At 50.0% G+C, this 6,710-nt stretch overlaps 2 long non-coding RNA genes across 2 annotated transcripts; both read right to left on the bottom strand.

Moving 5' to 3' along the window:
• Nucleotides 1–288: 288 nt before the first annotated feature.
• LOC129047147 (uncharacterized) lies at nt 289–3,969 on the bottom strand. The gene is made up of 3 exons (XR_008509142.1): nt 3,925–3,969; nt 2,825–3,843; nt 289–2,263 (listed from the first exon to the last, which is right to left on the bottom strand). It is a non-coding gene; the product is annotated as an uncharacterized LOC129047147 (long non-coding RNA).
• A 75-nt stretch (nt 3,970–4,044) lies between these two features.
• On the bottom strand, nt 4,045–5,670 carry LOC129047148 (uncharacterized). The gene is made up of 5 exons (XR_008509143.1): nt 5,608–5,670; nt 4,447–5,530; nt 4,329–4,370; nt 4,192–4,235; nt 4,045–4,090 (listed from the first exon to the last, which is right to left on the bottom strand). It is a non-coding gene; the product is annotated as an uncharacterized LOC129047148 (long non-coding RNA).
• Between the last annotated feature and the right edge of the window lie 1,040 nt (nt 5,671–6,710).

The following is a 6,710-nucleotide window of genomic DNA, read 5'->3' as shown; positions in this document are numbered from 1 at the left end:
GGAAAACTGAAGAAGGACAGGAGTTAGAGGGAAAAGAAAGTGGTTAGGATTAGAGTGAAAGTGAAAACTGAGGAGTGGGGTGAAAAAGGAAAAGACTAAGAGCAAAAAACACAAACCCGGGAAAAGGAGAACACAGAGACAAAGAGAAGCGAGAAGACTGACATTGACAGTTACAAACAAAACAGAAACAAAGGGTTAGAGATAGATGGAGGTTAAGTTAGAAATAGAACAGTAAAGTGAGGAGCAAAAGGAAGAAATACAGTGGAAAGAAATGACAAAACCACACCAAAAAAAAGGACAGGAGCCACGCTGGGGGAAGGAAGGGCAGGGGGTATCTTTATTAGGGGTGACTCAACTTTATTAAAGAATGTTTTTATTTATACATCAGCAAAATACATGGAAACAGTATATACAAATGCAAGTGCAGATACAATCCAAAGACGCACTGGTAAAAGTCTAGTTTACATACAGAGCAATACAGGGCAATGCAGCAGCTACAGCAAATGCAATACAGCAAAATACAGCAAAATATACAGCAAAATATACAGCAAAATATACAGCAAAATAATACAGCAGTTAATGCAAATGCAATACAGAGCAATACAACACATACTAACACAAGATGATAACCTCTTTCTATTTTCATTACAGGTTGATTCATTGTTACAGGACAGCCAAAGCAACAAAAGCACACAGAAAACAACACTCATCTACCATTAACACCCCCTTCACATTACACACAAACTCACCATCGCTGCCATCACAACTGCTAAATTACACCCCAGCAATCATTGCTCCTCGGGAACGTGGTTCCCGGGAGCCTCAAAAAAATATCCTCCTGCCTGACGAAAACCCCGGTCCCTGGAGGGTCCGCACCCAAACTTTGGCGATGAACGTCGCCTCGCGGACCGACCGGGACCGGGGAAAAAAAAACCCAGCCGGGGGGAAAAAAAAAAAAAACCCCCCGGCTGGGGATTTTTTATTCTAAATTTAAAAATGAGTTGAAAAACCTGAAAAGCAAAAGTCATACAAGGTTACAACCCTAGAACCCTTCAACACACACACACTTCCTTCAGCTTACGCACAAACCCACACTAAATCACACCTCGACTGCTCTGCTAACCCTCGGCACACGCTCACGCCCCTCCTCGGGAACGTGGTTCCCGGGAGCCTCCAAAAAATCCTCCTGCCTGACGAAAACCCCGGTCCCTGGAGGGTCCGCGCCCAAACTTTGGCGATGAACGTCGCCTCGCGGACCGACCGGGACCGGGGAAAAAAAAACCCAGCCGGGGGGAAAAAAAAAAAAAACCCCCGGCTGGGGATTTTTTATTCTAAATTTAAAAATGAGTTGAAAAACCTGAAAAGCAAAAGTCATACAAGGCTACAACCCTAGAACCCTTCAACACACACACACTTCCTTCAGCTTACGCACAAACCCACACTAAATCACACCTCGACTGCTCTGCTAACCCTCGGCACACGCTCACGCCCCTCCTCGGGAACGTGGTTCCCGGGAGCCTCCAAAAAATCCTCCTGCCTGACGAAAACCCCGGTCCCTGGAGGGTCCGCGCCCAAACTTTGGCGATGAACGTCGCCTCGCGGACCGACCGGGACCGGGGAAAAAAAAACCCAGCCGGGGGGAAAAAAAAAAAACCCCCCGGCTGGGGATTTTTTATTCTAAATTTAAAAATGAGTTGAAAAACCTGAAAAGCAAGAGTCATACAAGGTTACAACCCTAGAACCCTTCAACACACACACACTTCCTTCAGCTTACGCACAAACCCACACTAAATCACACCTCGACTGCTCTGCTAACCCTCGGCACACGCTCACGCCCCTCCTCGGGAACGTGGTTCCCGGGAGCCTCCAAAAAAATCCTCCTGCCTGACAAAAACCCCGGTCCCTGGAGGGTCCGCGCCCAAACTTTGGCGATGAACGTCGCCTCGCCGACCGACCGGGACCGGGGAAAAAAAAAACCCAGCCGGGGGGAAAAAAAAAAAACCCCCCGGCTGGGGATTTTTTATTCTAAATTTAAAAATGAGTTGAAAAACCTGAAAGGCAAAAGTCACACACAGAAGGTTAAATCCAGTCAGCATGCACTCACACACGCAGACAGACATATGCTGTCACTCACGCTCTTCCCGTTTACATGCTTGGTGTGGCCCTTACTCGAGACGCTGAAGAACGCGCTTCCACGCTTCTTCTGGCTGCCGCTCCTTGATGTCAAATGGTAGATTCGGGGGAAATCGGTAGCCTCGGGGACCTGTGAGACGACAGGAAGCGGTCAATGAGTGGCTATCTGACAGCTAGGACTTGTCCCTGCTCTGACCGATAAATTTTCTACCCAAAACCCCATTAAAGACAGATGACCAGTAAAGTTTATAAAACTCTTCTACCTAACTGTGACTACATGCCAGGGCAGGGCAGCTCCGAGCATAAGTGGTACAGTGTAAGTACATACAGTATAAACCAGCATAGGCACACACAATATAAGTACATACAGTATAAGCCAGCATAGGTACACACAGTGTAAGCACATACAGTATAAGCCAGCATAGGTACACACAGTGTAAGTACATACAGTACAAGTACATACAGTATAAGCCAGCATAGGTACACACAGTGTAAGTACATACAGTATAAGTACATACAGTATAAACCAGCATAGGCACACACAATATAAGTACATACAGTATAAGCCAACACAGGTACACACAGTGTAAGTAAGTCCATACAGTATAAGCCAACACAGGTACACACAATGTAAGTACATACAGTATAAACCAACATAGGTACATGCAATGTAAGCCAGGACTTGAGATACCTCTCTGAAAGATGAATTCTTGAGCCCTATACCCCTCGGGAGGATGGAACCTATCGAACTCCTGCGGCCACGTGAGGAGGGTGTAAGACGCTCCCTCGGGAAGTCCAAGAGAATGGCGTGGAAAAAAAGGCACTACCAAAGCCGGTAGTGAGAAGGAAGACGGATGAGAACATTTTGTCCCTTTGAGGATCTTGTCCCTTCCTGTCTCAAAGAGTAAAAATGTAAAGATGCCGGAATAAGGGATATCCAGAAAGGAACGTGAGTAGAATATGGCCTATGTGGCACAGAATAGTGCCGAGAAAGCATCGAGACATAACAAGGACCTGTGACGTGGAAGATGACAGACACAGACTACATAACACAGACATGGACAACATAACATAGACACAGATGACATAACACAGAGACGAGTGACAACTGCCTGGCACTGTCCCCTTAGGGACCCGAGATGCGTAGCCCAAGATGAGCCAGAGGCTGATGCTGCCAAAGGAAAGGAAGCCCTATGACGATGGCAAGTGATGATGAAATGTAACTCGTCAAAACAAGTTAGTGCCAAAGCACTGAAGAGGATGCTCGAGAGGCTCGGCGAGCCTAGAGAAGGAAGCCGACTGCCGGGTGACCGTGGCCGTAGCTCCGGACGTGAAGGCGAGCTCCTCGGGGGAAAGATCCGTGACGACGTCGGGCCGAGGGAGGCGGACGACGCAAAGTACGCGAAGATGTGCAGATGGGTCGGAACTGCCCTGCCCGGCAAAGGCTCTGGCGAGGCTGAGGGGAAACCCTCTCCCTTTACTTCCAGAGAGCCCACCCCGCTACAGACCTGTCCCCTAAGCTGACATCAAATTGCCTCCTGTGAGAGTAAAGGCTTTTACCCTTCTCCCGGCCACTGGCCCCCGACACTTAGCTTTTGGAAGAGGAGCGGGCAAAATCCATCCTCGGTCAGACGTGGACGTTGAGATGCTCTCCGTGTGTGCTTCGGTGCTGCCGTTTCCAAGCTTGGGCTACGAGCCTCCTCAGGGTACCTAAGACAAAACAGAAAACCTGACTATTGCCCTCAAAAACAGTAATCCCCGGGACTCCTCCGCACCGCTGCCACGGCTCACCTCAAATCTTGATTTGACTCCGTAGGGTGCCCGGAAGAGACCTGCAAAGAGAAAAGGGACACGCTTAGCATGCTGCTGTGTAACGCTCACCTATGAGTCAGCCTGCCTAAACTCCGACTCACCTGCCCTCCTCTGATCCAGGGCGTGCCTAGGGCAGCGACAGCACCTGCAATGAAACAAAGCAGAAAAGCATGCTGAGATACTGTGAAAACACAACCTCCCAAATCTGACAAGGATGCCACACCGATACCTTAAGCTCTCACCCACCTGGCATAGGCGTGCTCGGCCAGGAGAGATGGCAAGTGGACCACCTAAAATAAAAAAACAAGAGGAGATGCTTAGAGCTGAACCAAAACTGAGACCTCAGCAATAACAACTGCTTCTGTATGCTATTCAATGCTCACCTCGCCCAATCGGCCTTGACTGCTGCTCTCGGCCTTGACTTCCTAAAAAGAGACACAAAGAACAATGCTGTAACAGCCACCATTTATGCTTCCTCTGCAGAGACAAACAGTGACTGACCTGCTCGGGGCAATCCCCGCACCTGGGATGGGGGGCTCTGCCCTGGATTTTATCCTTCTGCATCTGAAAGAAAGTCAGGACAAGAGTCAAACTGTTGCAGGATAACTTAAGAGCTCCAGATATCCTGTGTCCATCTACAAATCCCACCTACAGTCCAACTACAGCCCACATTACAAACTCCAAGTCCCCAGGACTTCTATTGCACCAGGCTATGCGGCAGGGCAGAGCAGCCCGGCACAAATGTGTGCTGACACCCGTGACACAGGACAGGATGTGACAGACAACGGGGACACAACACGGACAGAAATCTCGAGACAAGAAGCATGACTGAAAGGAGCACAAGGACAGAAAATTAGATGACTGAGGTGAGACCGATGGCGAGCTGATGAGGCTCAGAGAAACCTGGAGGAAGAAGATGCTAAACTGAATGATTTAGTCCAAGAACTGCAAAGATGGATGCCCGAGAATCCTACGGCCAGAAGCCTCTACCTGCCCTCACGTTCTTTCAAGTCCTCGTCCGCCATAATGGATCCTGGCAGGGCAGAGCTGTCCATACAGCTCAGAACAAGACCTGAAAAGACATCTGACTGGATGCTTCTAAAGAGACAAGAGAGTCTGATGCCTGTCTGAGCTCCTGAGGCAAAAGTTCTATGGCCTGGGTTCCAGGCCAAGAAATGCAGAAATCGCAGATGCTAACAATGATGCCAGGGTTTCTGACAGGCCCCTCAAAGGCCTAAGGTAAAGGACATGACATATCCAAACAACACATAATACACAAAAGACAAGTGACACGATACACACCGGGACTGCTCTGCCCTGCGCACCTCAGCACTGTGATCAAAAGTCAGGCTTTGCTTTTATGGGGCCTAAGGGGTCGCCCCATGGACACCCCCCCACCTCCAAAGTGGACTGAAAAACCCCTCCCAGTAATTCCCAAACCAGCCCCCTGCTTTCATCCCCTCTCTGGGTCGTGGCCCTCTACTTATCTCTCGCACAGCTGGAGCTGTCGGTCTCAGGTGTGAAGAAAGGCCACCTCGTCAGCCGGGAAGGTCCTGCTGGCACCGGGCTGGTCTCTCTCAGACAGCTGTATTAAAGAAAACCAAACATCAGTGCCCGATCTTGGCAGCCCCTCGGCCAAAACCCCACAAGTCTGCTACTCACCGTGCTCCTAAGAACGCTCAGCTGCTCGGGCCGCACGCTTCGGGCACGCTCGGAGACCGAGGCCGTCGTCCCAGGGGGTGCCTGGGTTAAGAGGAGATGAGGTGATTTGGCATGGCTGAAACCTGAGGGGACCCTCGCTCCTCCTCCCTACTTCCCCGACTCACCACAACTCCTTGGCAGGTGCCCAAGGTCACCTGGATGGCACCTTTAAATGGAAGAGTTCAGGGTTTCATCACCAGATCCTGTAACGCATCCACAGGGCTCACACGGGCAGGGAACCCGGTGCATCGGCCGGCTGGTGACGGGGGCTTGGCAGGCTCCGAGTGGATTGCCTAAATCACAAAAAAGAGAATGGAAGCTTAGAGCAGCACCAGAAATTGAGACCGGAGCAATAACAGCTACTTCTCTCCACTGCTCACCTTGACTGCTGGTATCCAGATTTACTTCCTAAAAAGAAAGACAAAAAACAGAGCTGTAACAGAGTCACCACATACACTTCTGCTGCAGAGACAAATGGTGCCGCACCTGCTCGGGGGAAACCCCTCACCTGGGATGGGGCCCTCTGGCACACATTTAAACCATCTGAATCTGAAAAAAAAGTTAGGACAAGAGTCAAACTGTTGCAGGATAACTTAAGAGCTCCAGATATCCTGTGTCCATCTACAAATCCCATCTACAGTCCAACTACACCCCACATTACAAACTTCAAGTCCCCGGGACTTCTCCTACTACACCAGCCTATGCGGCAGGGCAGAGCAGCTCCGGCACAAACGTGTGCCGACACCCGTGACACGGGACAGGACGTGACAGACAACGGGGACACAACACGGACAGAAATCACCTGGCAAGGAAAATGGCTGCGAGGACTGAGAGAATGCAAAAGGAGATGACCGAGGTGAGACCAATGGTGAGCTGATGAGGCTCAGAGAAACCTGGAGGAACAAGATGCTAACCGAATGATTTATTCCAAGAACTGCAAAGATGGATGCCCGAGAATCCTACGGCCAGAAGCCTCTACCTGCCCTCACGTTCTTTCAAGTCCTAGTCCGCCATAATGGATCCTGGCAGGGCAGAGCTGTCCACACAGCTCAGAACAAGACCTG

Source organism: Molothrus ater, unplaced genomic scaffold (assembly GCF_012460135.2).
Source record: "Molothrus ater isolate BHLD 08-10-18 breed brown headed cowbird unplaced genomic scaffold, BPBGC_Mater_1.1 matUn_MA511, whole genome shotgun sequence".
NCBI lineage: Eukaryota > Metazoa > Chordata > Aves > Passeriformes > Icteridae > Molothrus > Molothrus ater.
Note: the sequence above shows the minus strand (reverse complement) of the source record. Positions and strands in the feature narration are given on the sequence as shown.